The sequence below is a fragment of the Arachis stenosperma genome, chromosome 2, assembly GCF_014773155.1.
Source record: "Arachis stenosperma cultivar V10309 chromosome 2, arast.V10309.gnm1.PFL2, whole genome shotgun sequence".
NCBI lineage: Eukaryota > Viridiplantae > Streptophyta > Magnoliopsida > Fabales > Fabaceae > Arachis > Arachis stenosperma.
In genome coordinates, this window is record NC_080378.1 from 61,310,375 (window position 1) to 61,325,474 (window position 15,100).

At 36.5% G+C, this 15,100-nt stretch overlaps 1 non-coding gene across 1 annotated transcript; it reads left to right on the forward strand.

Annotated features, from left to right (window-relative positions):
• The first annotated feature begins 1,880 nt into the window (after nucleotides 1-1,880).
• Nucleotides 1,881-1,988, forward strand: LOC130965124 (small nucleolar RNA R71). The gene has a single exon (XR_009081177.1). It is a non-coding gene; the product is annotated as a small nucleolar RNA R71 (small nucleolar RNA).
• Nucleotides 1,989-15,100: the final 13,112 nt, after the last annotated feature.

Genomic DNA, 15,100 nt, shown 5'->3' on the forward strand with positions numbered 1-15,100 from the left:
GGTGTGTTGTCTCCTCTGCTATTTTTGATTCTGTTTTTAATTTTAGTATTTATTTTTTTGACACCATATGATCATGAACCTAATAAAACATAAAAGAACAATAAAAATATAGATAAATAAAAATTTGGTTGCCTCCCAATAAGCGCTTCTTTAATGTCAATAGCTTGACAGTGAGCTCTCATGGAGCTTCATATATGTTCAGAGCATTGTTGGGACCTCCCAACACCAAACTTAGAGTTTGAATGTGGGGGTTCAACACCAAACTTAGAGTTTGGTTGTGGCCTCCCAACACCAAACTTAGAGTTTGATTGTGGGGGCTTTGTTTGACTCTGTATTGAGAGAAGCTTATCGTACCTCTTTTTCATATTTACAGAGGGATACCCTTGGGCCTTAAACACAAGGTAGTCCCCATTCAATTAAAGGACTAATTCTCCTATGTTAACATCAATCACAGCTCCTGCTGTGGTTAGGAAGGGTCTTTCAAGGATGACGCATTCATCCTCTTCCTTCCTAGTGTCTAAGATTATGAAATCAGCAGGGATGTAAAGGCCTTTAACCTTTACTAACACGTCCTCTACCAATCCATAAGCTTGTCTTACTGACATGTCTGCCATCTGTAAAGAGAATGTGGCAGTCTGTACCTCAAAGATCTCCAATTTCTTCATTACAAAGAATGGCATAAGATTTATACCTGACCCCAGGTCACACAGAGCCTTCTCAAAGGTCATGGTGCCTATGGTACAGGGTATTAAGAATTTACCAGGATCTTATTTCTTTTGAGGTAGAGTTTGCTGAACCCATGTATCTAGTTCACTAATGATCAAGGAAGGTGCATCTTCCCAAGTCTCATTACCAAACAACTTGACATTCAGCTTCATGATAGCTCCTAGATATTGAGCAACTTGCTCTCCAGTTACATCTTCATCCTCTTCAGAGGAAGAATAGTTTTCAGAGCTCATGAATGGCAGAAGGAGGTTTAATGGAATCTCTATAGTCTCTATATGAGCCTCAGATTCCTTTAGGTCCTCAATAGGGAACTCCTTCTTGTCTGGGAGACGTCCCATGAGGTCTTCCTCATTGGGATTCACGTCCTCCCCTTCCTCTCTAGGTTCGGCCATTTTAATTATGTCAATGGCCTTGCACTCTCTTTTTGGATTCTCTTCAGTATTGCTTGGGAGAGTACTAGGAGGAGTTTCAGTGATTTTCTTACTCAGCTGGCCCATTTGTGCCTCCAAATTTCTAATGGAGGACCTTGTTTCACTCATGAAATTTAAAGTGGCCTTAGACAGATCAGAGACTATGTTTGCTAAGCTGGAGGGGCTCTGCTCATAATTCTCTGTCTGTTGCTGAGAAGATGATGGAAAAGGCTTGCTATTGCTAAGCCTGTTTCTTCCACCATTATTAAAGCCTTGTTGAGGCCTTTGTTGATCCTTCTATGAGAAATTTGGATGATTTCTCCATGAGGAATTATAGGTGCTTCCATAGGGTTCACCCATGTAACTTACCTCTGCCATTGCAGGGTTCTCAGGATCATAAGCTTCTTCTTCAAAAGATGCTTCTTTAGTACTGTTGGATGCATTTTGCCAACCATTCAGACTTTGAGAAATCATGTTGACTTGCTGAGTCAACATTTTGTTCTGAGCCAATATGGCATTCAGAGCATCAATTTCAAGAACTCTCTTCCTCTGAGGCGTCCCATTACTCACAGAATTCCTCTCAGAAGTGTACATGAATTGGTTATTTGCAACCATGTCAATGAGTTCTTGAGCTTCTGCAGGTGCTTTCTTTAGGTGAATGGATCCACCTGCAGAATGGTCCAGTGACATCTTAGAGAACTCAGATAGACCATAACAGAATATATCCAAAATGGTCCACTCTGAAAGCATGTCAGAAGGACACTTTTTTGTCATCTGCTTGTATCTTTCCCAAGCTTCATAGAGGGATTCACCATCTTTTTGTTTGAAGGTCTGAACATCCACTCTAAGCTTGCTTAGCTTTTGAGGAGGAAAGAACTTAGCCAAGAAGGCCGTGACCAGCTTATCCCAGGAGTCCAAGCTATCCTTAGGTTGTAAGTCCAACCATGTTCTAGCTCTGTCTCTTACAGCAAAAGAGAAAAGCATGAGCCTGTAGACTTCAGGATCTACTCCATTAGTCTTAACAATCTCACAGATCTGCAAGAGCTCAGTTAAAGACTGATAGGGATCTTCTGATGGAAGTCCATGAACCTTGCAGTTCTGTTGCATTAGAGCAACTAGTTGAGGCTTCAGCTCAAAATTGTTTGCTCCAATGGCAGGGATTGAGATGCTTCTTCCATCAAACTTGGAAGTAGGTGTAGTATAATCACCAAGCATCCTCCTTGCATTATTATTTTCGGCTGCCATCTCCTCTTCCTTTTCAAAAATTTCTGTAAGGTTGTCTTTGGATTGTTGTAATTTAGCTTCTCTTAGTTTCCTTTTCAGAGTCCTTTCAGGTTCAGGATCTGCTTCAACAAGAATGTCCTTGTCCTTGCTCCTGCTCATATGAAAAATAAGGGAACAGAAAATAATAATAGGGATCCTCTTTACCATAGTAGAGAGATTCCTTTATGTTAGTAGAAGAAGACAAGAATAGAAGAAGGAAAAGAGGAAAATTCGAACTCAGAGAGGAAGAGGGGGTTTAGATTTTAAGATGAAGAGAAGTGTTAGTAAATGAATAAATAAATAGAAAGAGATGAGAGAGAAGAGTTTTCGAAAATTAACTAAAATAAAAGAAAAATATTAAAGGTAAAATTTGAAAATTGTTTTTGAAAAACAGTTAGTGATTTTCGAAAATTGAGAGAAGAAATAAAATTAAAATTAAAATTTGAAACAATTAGTTAATTAAAAAGAGAATATTTGGAAAAAGGGAGAGGAGTTTTTGAAAATTAGAGAGATAAAATTAGTTAGGTGGTTTTGAAAAAGATAAGAAATGAACAAAAAGTTAATTAGTTAGTTGAAAAAGATTTAAAAATAAATTTTGAAAAGATAATAAGTTAGAAGAGATTTTGAAATTGATTTTGAAAAAGATATGATTAAAAAAGATATTTTGGAAAAGATATGATTGAAAAAGATATTTTGGAAAAAGATTTGATTTTTAAAATTAGAATTGATTACTTGACTAATAAGAAACTTAAAAGACATGACTCTAAAATTTAAAGATTGAACCTTTCTTAACAAGAAAGTAACAAACATCAAATTTTTGAATCAATCACATTAATTGTTAGTAAAGTTTTCGAAATTTTGAAATAAAGATAAGAAAAAGATTTTGAAAAATAATTTTAAATTTTTGAAAATAATAAAAAATGAAAAGATTTGATTTTTGAAAAAGATTTTGAAAAGATAGGATTGTTTTTAAAATTGAAAATTTGACTTGACTTATAAGAAATAGCTAAGTTTTAAAATTTTTTTTGACTAAGTCAACTCAAATTTTCGAATTTTTGAGAGAAATAAGGGGAAGATATTTTTTTGATTTTTGAATTTTTAATGAGGAGAGAGAAAAATACAAAAATGACTCACAACATGAAAATTATGAATCAAAACATAAGATGCATGCAAGAACACTATGAATGTCAAGATGAAAACCAAGAACACATTGAAGATCCTGATGAACATCAAGAACTTATTTTTGAAAAATTTTCAAGAAAAGAAAATATGCAAGACACCAAACTTAGAAATTTTCAATGCTTAGACACTATGAATGCAAAAATGCATATGAAAAACAACAAAAAACACAAAACAAGAAGATATCAAGATCAAACAAGAAGACTTACCAAGAACAACTTGAAGATCATGAAGAACACCATGCATGAGTTTTTGAAAAATGCACAAATTTTTAAAGACATGTAATTGACACTAAACTTAAAAATTGACACTAGACTCAAACAAGAAACACAATAATTTTGGTTTTTATGATTTTATTAAATTTTTTTTCAAAAATAATCTTTAGAAAAATGAAAAAGAGAGAAAAAAATTTTTTGAAAAATTTTTGAAAAATTTTTGAAAATAAAATTACCTAATCTGAGCAACAAGATGAACCGTCAGTTGTCCAAACTCAAACAATCCCCGGCAACGGTGCCAAAAACATGGTGTGCGTAAATTGTGATCATCAACAATGGCACCAAAAACTTGGTAGCGCTCTCAAACGTGAATCACACTTTGTCACAACTCCGCACAACTAACCAGCAAGTGCACTGGGTCGTCCAAGTAATAAACCTTACGTGAGTAAGGGTCGATCCCATGGAGATTGTTGGTATGAAGCAAGCTATGGTCATCTTGTAAATCTCAGTCACACAGATTATAATAGTTTTAAAGGTTTTCAAAATTAATAATAAATAAAGCATAAAATAAAGATAGAGATACTTATGTAAATCATTGGTAGGAATTTCAGATAAGTGTATAGAGATGCTTTGTCCCTGTTGAATCTCTGCTTTCCTACTGCTTCATCCAGTCATTCTTACTCCTTTCCATGGCAAGCTGTATATAGGGCGTCACCGTTGTCAATGGCTACTTCCCATCCTCTCAGTGAAAATGGTCCTCTACGGTTTCCCGCATGGCTAATCAGCTCTGGGTTCTCGATCATGTCGGAATAAGATCCATTGATTCTTTTGCGTCTGTCACTACGCCCAACAATTGCGAGTTTGAAGCTCGTCACAGTCACTCAATCCCTGAATCCTACTTGGAATACCACAGACAAGGTTTAGACTTTCCGGATTCTCATGAATGCTGCCAATGGATTCTAGCTTATACCACGAAGACTCTGATCTCACGGAATGGAAGGCTCGGTTGTCAGGCGAGGGCAATGATGCGTCGTGCATTAGGAATCCAAGAGATATGTGCTCGGTCTAAGGTAGAATGGAAGTGGTTGTCAATCACGCGTTCATAGGTGAGAATGATGATGAGTGTCACGGATCATCACATTTATCATGTTGAAGTGCAACGAATATCTTAGAATAGGAATAAGCTGAATTGAATAGAAAACAGTAGTACTTTGCATTAAAACTCGAGGTACAGCAGAGCTCCACACCCTTGATCTATGGTGTGTAGAAACTCCACCGTTGAAAATACATAAGTGATGGTGGTCTAGGCATGGCCGAATGGCCAGCCTCCAAAATATGATATGAAATTCAAAATTAGGGAAAAGGACTAGACCTAAGGACTAGACATCCAAAGATGAAAATACAATAGTAAAAAGTCCTATTTATACTATACTAGCTACTAGTGTTTACAGAAATAAGTCTAAGTGCAGAAATCCACTTTCGGGGCCCACTTTGGTGTGTGCTTGGGCTGAGCTTGAGCTTTACACGTGCAGAGGCTTCTCTTGGAGTTAAACGCCAAGTTGTAACGTGTTTTTGGCGTTTAACTCTGGTTTGTGACGTGTTTCTGGCGTTTTACTCCAGAATGCAGCATGAAATTGGCGTTGAATGCCAGTTTGCGTCGTCTAAGCTCGAACAAAGTATAAACCATTATATATTGCTGGAAAGCTCTGGATGTCTACTTTCCAATGCCATTGAGAGCGCGCCATTTGGAGTTCTGTAGCTCCAGAAAATCCATTTTGAGTGCAGGGAGGTCAGAATCCAACAGCATCAGATTTTTTGTTAGGTCCCTCAATTTCAGCCAGAAAATACCTGAAATCACAAAAAAACATACAAACTCATAGTAAAGTCAAGAAATGTGAATTTAGCATAAAACTAATGAAAATATCCTTAAAAGTAGCTAGATCCTACTAAAAACTACCTAAAAACAATGCCAAAAAGTGTATAAATTATCCGCTCATCAGGAAGGTCTAAAAGGAGTAAAATCTTGGCCTAAGTAGCTCAACCAAGCTATCCCTAACTATATGCTTGTGGTGTGAAGGTTTCAAGTGAAAAGCTTGAGACTGAGCAGTTAAAGTCATGATCCAAAGCAAAAAGAGTGTGCTTATGAACTCTAGGCACCTCTATATGGGGATTCTAGCAAAGCTAAATCACAATCCGAAAGGGTTAACCCATTTAAGTGTCTGTGGCATTTATATATCCGGTGGTAATACTGGAAAACAAAGTGCTTAGGGCCAGGGCCAAGACTCTAAAAATCTATGTTCAAGAATAAAAAAGAACTAAACTAGGAGAGTCAATAATATCATCTGGATTCTAAGTTCCTAAGGATGCCAACACTTCTGAGTTTCAATGGATAGTGAGATGCCAAAACTATTCAGAAGCAAAAAGCTACTAAGTCCCGCTCATTTAATTAAAATGGAGCTTTGTTGAAAACTCTGAGATTTATTGTATCTTGCTCTTCTTCTTATCCTATTTTGTTTTTAGTTGCTTGGGGATAAGCAACAGTTTAAGTTTGGTGTTTTGAAGAGCGGATATTTTATATGCTTTTTGCCATCGTTTTCATATAGTTTTTAGTATGTTTTGTTTAAGTTTTATTAAGTTTTCATAGGTTTTAGTGAAAAATTCACATTTTTAGATTCTGCTTTGAGTATGTGTATTTTTATGCAATTTCAGGTATTTTCTAGCTGAAATTGAGGAGCTGGAGCAAAAGTATGATTCAGAGGCAGAGAAAGCACTGCAGATGTTGTCAGGATCTAACCTCCTTGCACTCGAAAGAGCTTTTCTGGAGCTATAGAAGTCCAAATGGAGCGTTTTTAATGGCTATGGAAAGCTAACATCTACAACTTTCTAGCAATTATAATAGTCCATACTTTGCTTCAAAACTGAAGGCCCAAAACTGGCGTTCAAGGCCAGTTTTCAGCCCTATTCTTGCGTCCAATGCCCAAAGGAGAAGAAACCAGCGTCCAACGCCCAAAAAGGACCCCCTAGCCACTGTTCAACGCCCTAGAAGCCCCCTAGCACGTGGAACTCAATCAAGCTCAGCCCAAATACTCACCAAGTGGGCCCCGAAAGTGGATTTTAGTCTAGTATTTATTTAAGAAATTTTACACGATTCAAAGAGACGACTGGCATATTTCAAATTACACATTGTATTTGCTATCAGGCATAAGATGTATCTTCGTTCTTCATCCTTTTGAATGCGTTTAACAGGTATAAGGTTATCTCATTCTACATGGGTTCAGAGTGAGTTTTTCATCGGACAATGATGAACCACTAGCTTGATTATACATCTCTTATACGGCTAATCCATGACTTCATTCGGGACTTCTCGAGATACCAGTTCAGCCGAGGTGTGGGGAGATTAGAGTCATTGTGGTAGATGCTAGAATCAAAGGCACTACATTCTTTGATCTGGAAGATTTGACCTTGTCTGTGGCATTTTGAGTAGGATCACTAAGGGGAATGGACTGCAGGAGCTCTACCCTCAATTAGACTGGATCCGCACTATCCCTGGGGTTTAGCACTGGAGGAGCATTGGCGACCTCTCAAGAAAGGCGTTGATCACATACAGCCTACCATAGAAGAAATCATTCACAGTTGGTGGAGACAGTAAGTCTGAATTGATTCAGAAGAGTAAAGTATTTCTGAAGTTTTAACCATCTTTTTATCATTACATTCACCATCAATTGAGTAACATTTTTTTTATTTTCCTTTTATTCATTATAAACAATCAACCAACTTTTCTATGCGCCTGACTAAGATCTATAAGATAACTATAGCTTGCTTCAAGTCACAATCTTCAAATCAACGGCCTTGGCATCAAAATTCAGAAATTTGATTGCCCAAAATTCCTGTGCTCCAGCTCAACAGATAAGTGGCATACCTTGCCATAGACCAGTTGATAGGGTGACATGCTGATTGGAGTCTTGAAGGCTATTCTATAGGCCCATAGAGAATTATCGATCTTTTTAGACCAGTCCTTTTGAGAGGCATTGACCATCTTCTCCAAGATTCTGTTCAGCTCTCTGTTGGATGTAAGACCCCAGATTTTGAAAATTAAACTATTTATGATTTATTTTATTTATTCGAGAATATATTTTCAGAGATTTTCATATTAATTAAGTACTTTCTTATTATTGATTTAAAACTTTAGTGATTAAAAAATAATGAGAGTTTTATCTACTTTAATTTGAATAATTAGATTTTGAATCTTATTTTTATGATTTAAAGAAAATTAATTCAATTAACTCTAGTTATTTTATTAGAGTATTTATCTGAAAATAAATTTGTAAAATGATAATTAATATAGTATTTTTATAAATATTCGTGTTGGATTATAATTAATTTTAATTACTCTATTACCCTAATTTTATTAAAATTACTAAAACTATCCAAAATCCCAAATTTCATACACAAACCCCTAATTTTGTCCTAAATGTAACCCAAACCTAACCACCTCACCGCCTCACCTCTCTCACCCTCCCCAAACACACACACGACACACACACACACAACACCATACACCCACACATAGCGGAGGAGAAAAGAGAGAGAGAAACGCAGAAGAAGGGGAGGAAGAGAGGGACGAGCCACGCCGACGCTGCTGGGTTCACAGCCGCCATCGTGTCACCGTGCCGTTGGGAAGACAGGGCTGCGGGAAAAGAACCACGAAGAGAGAGGGAGACCGCGACAACTCACCGAGGAGCCAAGTGCCATCGTCATCCTCACCGAGGGTCTCCACCATCACATCTTGCCATCGCCGCCACCTTCAGGTCCGTCGCCGTCAAGTACAAAGCTGCGAGGAGAGAGAGCTCGCGAGTGAGTGAGGTCACGTTCCTAGAACCGCCGCGCCTTCGCTGCCATTCCTTGCCACTTTATGCCACCGCCGAAGCCTAGATAGCTGGTGTCTGGGTCGCATAGAGGGAGGAGGAGCCACTGGGTGTCATCGCAGCTTGCATCTGCTACCTTTGCTTCTAGAAAACCTTCATTGAATCCTCTGCCTTGGTAAGTGTTCTTGGGTCGAATAGCCCTTTTTGTCACTTCTATACCGTATGTTGAAGTGTCGCGATGCTGTCTGTCATAGGGTTAAGTGTCGGTGCTGCATGTTGTGCTCGCAGTTTGTGGCTACTTCCTTTTGTTGTTAGAGTAAGTATTTATGTTTTAAAAACTCCTGTGTTAATGTTCTATTCCATGTAATAGGTCCTTGCAATATTAATGTGGTAGGAGTTAGTAACCGAGGTTGCATGTTGTGTTTTAAAGCTGTTTATACTATTGCAAAAGTGTGCGGAGATGTGATTGGAAGCTGCCGTTGATCTCGGGTCGAGAGGAAATGAATTCTGTTAGGCGTTTAGGTTATAGTTTCAACTTATCGAGGTAGGAACGATTTCTTAAACTTAATTTACTACAAAGAATTATTTTAAGTCGATAATAATATGAAAATATATTTTTATGATTTCGCAAATTTTATGAATTAAACTGAGTTGCCTGGAATGAATGTAAATTGCTAGTTTGGATGGTTTATTGATTGATTGAAGATGCTTAGTTGTGTTTTGTATTTGGTTTAAGGTTATTATGATGATGAGTGAATTGTTTTAATTATTGAGTTGGAAAGTTGGTTTGGTTAAATGCTATGTAAAATGATTTTCTTGGTTTGAGGTTAATTAGATATTGAAAATGAATCAGCATTTGAAACGATTTAGGATATTAGGAATGGACTTTATTGATTTATTGGAAATGATTTTTAACATTGGGAATTGGTTTGAATTGTTGGTCATGAATTGAGTTTTGAAGATGATTTCTAATATTGGAATTAGTTTGAGTTATTGGAATTGGTTGAAAAGGTTGAGAAATGTTTTGGTTGGGACCCTTGAAGTGTGGCAAAAGTCACAGTTTTGGAGGAAATACTGTCGAAATTTTTATAAAACTCTAAGACTTTGTTTAAAGCGTTATTTAAAAGTAAATCTGATTTAGGAATACTATTTATTTTCGATTTATTACGGAAAGAGTCTTATTTTCAATTCGATTTATTAAGAAAAGTATAATGTTTTAAATTCAATCTTTTGGAGGGGAGATTTTTTTTTCTAAGTTATGATTTGAGTTCGGTTTGTTAAGAAGAAGAAAGATGGGGAAAAGAGAATACGGCACGTGTGATTTATGAAATGATTAAAAGGTCATGAGAGGGTGATGGAAAGTAAATAGTTAATGTGCTGATGTGAAAATGTTAAGCCCTGGGCTTTATGTGTGAATGATTGTGCGGGGATGCCCGTGTATATCGAATGGCTTCCAGGAGAAAGGGGCTACATGCTTCAGCTGGAGAATCAACACCTACAAGTACTTGCAGAGGTCATGTTTGGCATACTTCAGCTGGAGAATCAACGCCTACAAAGGTTTGGAACCTTGCAGAGGTTATGCCGCTGGAATGCCTTATCTGACTTGCGAGTCAGATTGCGTCGGGTGTGGGTCAAAATCGACAAATGAGCTCATTACCTGCATAGGGATAAACATGCATCATGTTACATTTGTGTGCTTTCTTTGGGTGTGCTTAAGTGTTTTAGTTTGCTTATTTGATTAAATCTGTTTAATTGGTAACTATGATACTTGCTGTAACTGTTCTGTATATGTGTTTGCCTTGGATTTGTTTGTGTTTGTGATTGATTCTTTTGAGATTGAGTTTCGATGGTGAATTGCTTTGACTTGGGTCAGAGGCCGAGATTTGATTATGTTTGGGCTGGAGGCCATGATTGACTGGATTACTGAAAAGTTTTGGTTAAAATGTTATTTTACATGAAATTTTCGTAAGAGAAATACGAATTTTAGATTTAAATAGTTTTAATTATAATATCTTCTTATGACAATTCTTAAAAATCCTCTAATAAGAACCCTTTCAAGGATGATGTTCTCACCCCCTACAAACGTTTCTTTTCAGGAAACGGACGAAGAAGTTTATGAAGAGTGTTTTTTAGTTTAACTTATGCGATATGGATGTATTAGTTTAGTTATTATTATTCTTCCTTCGCCATTAATATTATAATTTTTGTAAGAGGGATATGAGTTGTATGATTTGTATGTATATAATATGTATAAGTTACTTGAGTAAGAAGTTTTTTTTACGTATATGCTTGTTTGTTTTTTTTTTTTGTAAAAGAATTTTTCCAGTTTTTCAAATAAAATAGCGACATGGTTTCGAGTCAAAGGCTCATATTTTATTATTAAATACATGAAGTCGTCATAATATCTCTTGCTATCAGAGTGACGCAACCGGAAGCGTGACATTCTGATAGTGAGGGTGTTACATTGGGTATCTCCACTTGTTCGCTAGATTGTGGATGATATGGAGTTGCTACCTTGTGTTTGACTCCATATTTTTGAAGAATCGCTTCAAGTTGTTTATTATATAAGTGAGTTCTTCCATCACTAATTAGTGTTCTTGGAACCCCAAATATGTTAAAAATGATCTTTTTTAAAAAACCAATTATGACCTTAGCATTATTAGTGGGTAATGGCATGGCTTCCACCCATATAGATACATAGTCGATGACGACTAGTATGTAGAGGTTTGAATTTGAGGAAGGGAATGGGCCCAAGAAACCAATCCCCATATATCAAATAATTCCACTTTAAGTATGAAGTTTTGTGGCATCTCATACCTCTGGAATAAGTTTTTGGATCTTTGACATTTATCACAATTCTCAACAAAAAAACCAGGCGTCTTTGAAGAGAGTGGGCTAATAGAGGTCTTTTTGAAGAACTTTAGCCATCGTCCTTTCTTCACTAAAGTGACCACCATAGTTTAAACCAAGGCAGTGTCATAGTAGCTTTTGGATCTCTTCCTCAGGAATGCATCTCCATATGATCTTGTCAGAATACCTCTTGAAGAGGTATGTGTCATCCCATATGAAGTACCGGGAATCATGAATTAATTTTTTCTTCTGATTCCAATTGAATTTCATGGGAAGGATCCTCCTAGCCTTGTAGTTAGTCATGTTAGCAAACCATGGCATAACTGTGATGGCTAATTTGGAAACTCCTCTTGAAGGGTACTTGTGATGCTTGAGTTTTCTTTAAGATGGATTCTGGAGAGATGATCTGCCACTAGATTTTTTGTTCCTCTTCTATCTTGAATTTTCACATCAAATTCTTATAGTAAGACCCATCTTATTAATCTTGGTTTGGTATCCTGATTAGACAAGAGATACTTAAGAGAAAAATAATTACTGTAGACTATTACTTTTGAGCCAATTAAATAAAATTAAATTTATCAAAATCAAATACTACAACTAATAGTTCTTTTTCAGTTGTTATGTAATTTTTTTGTGCGTCATTTAAAATATGACTTGCAAAGTAAATTATGTATAATAACTTATCTTTTCTTTGTGCTAAGACTGCGCCTATGGCATAGTTACTAGCATCACATATTAATTCAAAGGGCATAGACCAATCAGAAGGGGCAATTATCGGTGTGCACACAAGTTTGGCCTTTAAAGTTTCAAAGGCATGCATGCATTCTTCATTGAAATCAAATGGAGCTTCTTTAACTAATAAGTTACTTAGTGATTTTGCAATTTTTGAAAAATCTTTTATAAATTTTCTGTAAAAGCCTGCATGCCCAAGAAACTTCTAATTATCTTCACATTTACTAGTGATAGTAATTTTTCAATTACCTCTACCTTAGTTTTGTCAACCTCTATGCCTTTAATTGAGATCTATTATCCAAGAACAATTTCTTTAGTGATCATGAAGTGGTACTTTTGCCAGTTTAAAAATAGATTTGTTTCTTAGCATCTTTTTAAAACTAATGACAAGTGGTATAAGCATGTATTGAATGTGTCACCAAATACAGAAAAATCATCCATAAACTTCTATAAATTTTTCTACCATATCAGAAAAAGATAGAAAGCATACGCCTTTGAAAAGTGGCCGGTGCGTTACACAAACTGAAGGGCATCCTTTGATAAGCGAAAACTCTATAAAAGCATCTGAAAATGGTCTTTTCTTGATCAAGGGGGTCAACTACAATTTGGTTATACCCTGTATACCCATCAAGGAAGCATTAGAATGCATGGCCAGCAAGCCTTTCCAACATTTGATCAATGAATGGGAGGAAAAAGTGGTCTTTTCTTGTAGCTAGGTTGAACCACCAGTAATTAATGCACATTCTCCAACTAGTGACTGTTTTGTGGGAATCAATTCATCTTTTTCATTAGAAATCACCATAATCCTTCCCTTTTGGGGCACCACTTGTACCTGACTCACTCATGGACTGTCAGAGATGGGTATATGATTCCCGCATCCCACAACTTTATTACCTCTTTGTGAACCACCTCCTTCATTGTTGGATTGAGTCTTCTTTGTGCTTGCACCACTGGTTTGGAGTTTTCTTCAAGTAGGATCTTGTGCATGCACATGGTAGGACTTATTCCCTTCAGATCACTAATTATCCACCCAATGACAGTTTTATTACTCCTCAATACTTGCAGCAATCCTTTTTCTTGTTCTTGATTCAAGGAGGCATATTTTAGGGTGTTGGGTAGCGATTTTAATTCTAACTTGGGTGGTTCATTTGTTAAATAAGTGTTTGTTGTCTTTTAAGATATATATAAATTGCATTTCCCTTGTTTGGTGTATTTTGTAATGCCAAGCACTCATGACTATGCCATCGCTGTGGATATGACCATCCTTGTTTGGTGTATTTTGAAGGAGAAGCCTCTCAATCTCCCAAAACTCATCCGACAAGCCATGGGCCAAATTCAGACAGTTGACAATATCCCGTTTTCCATTTTCGTTACACAACTAGCATATGCGATTGGAGTCCCACATGATGCTGATGATGAGATAGCGATAATGCCTAAGGGCAAAGAACTTGTCCCACATGGGAAATGGATCAAGCCTCAAGTTGCACCAAAGGACATGAACCCATCTTCAGATGCCACGGGACCATCAATTCCATCATCATCATCACCATTTAAACCTAAGCAACTAATGCACCAATTGTTGATTGAGCTCACCAAGAAGATAGATCGGCATGGCCGAATGCTCAATCAAAGTGAGCATTGCAACAAGAGACGCTATGAATACTTGATGAAGCTCATCAACTGTAGTAACCCACCTTTGGAAGAGCCCAATAGTCTAGAATCTACTTCAGATCATGGTAGAGAAAGCGATTAGGAGGAGGACATGGAGGCGCCCCTATCACACCATCCTGAGGCTATTAGAGGTGGAGATTCCGAGCCCCTCTTGCTCATCACTCGTGGCACGGAGGACCGTGTCAATGTTTAAGTGTGGGGAGGTTGGTGACCAACTTCCATGGGTAACAACTCTTCTCTCCAACACCTGGACTTTAATTTTTTTGTTAGTTTTGATACTTTACGCTTTGTAGTTATTTGTTAGAATTTAAGTGTTTAGAATTCATTTTAATACTTTTTGCATGATAGTTTCTTGTAAATATCTCTAGAACTTTGATTTGATTCTTAGTCCCTCTTCTACCATGTTTTGTTCACCTTTTCTTATTTTTATTGTGTGATTGGATGTATATAAATTGCATTTCCCTTGCATTCCATCCAACCACCAAAAAGTTTTCATTCAACTTTCTTGAAGAAATCAATTTGGAACATAGTTTAGAGCTAGAACACATAAACCTAGTGAGATTTTGAGCCTAATTTATTGGTTGCATCTTTTCAACCAATATTTTATTTTGGTGAGTGTTGCTCTCTCTAGGATTGTGATCCTTGACTTGTTTGATTCTATATATCCATTATTTGGTATATGAATGTATTTATATGATTGAGGCCTTTATTTCGTTAAAGCTCACATACTTAAATGGTCTTATCCTTTCATCAACCCTTGTTAACCTATTTTAAGCCTATTTAACCCCTTTTGTTCTTTATTTTACAATATCACTAACTTTAAGTAAAAAACAATAAATGTCCTTAATTTGGATCTTTAATTAACTTAAACTAGTGAGGGTATACATGATTTAAGTGTGGAGAAATTGGATTTGGAAATATTGGTTGGGAGAATTAGGTATTTTACATTCCTTGTGGAAAACTTTGGAAAATTAGGTACACATCCATGAATCAAAAGAGAAACCATATGCATTAACCTTCTATTCATTTAAAAAAAAGAAAAGAAAAAGAAAAAAGAAAAGAAAGGAAAAGGGGACAAAGGTTAACCCTGTGGTAAAGTAATAAAAATAATGCATATGTAACATAAATTAATGGGTAGTTAGGCTTTACATAATAGTTAATAGGTTGTGTTAGGTTAGGTGAAAAGTTT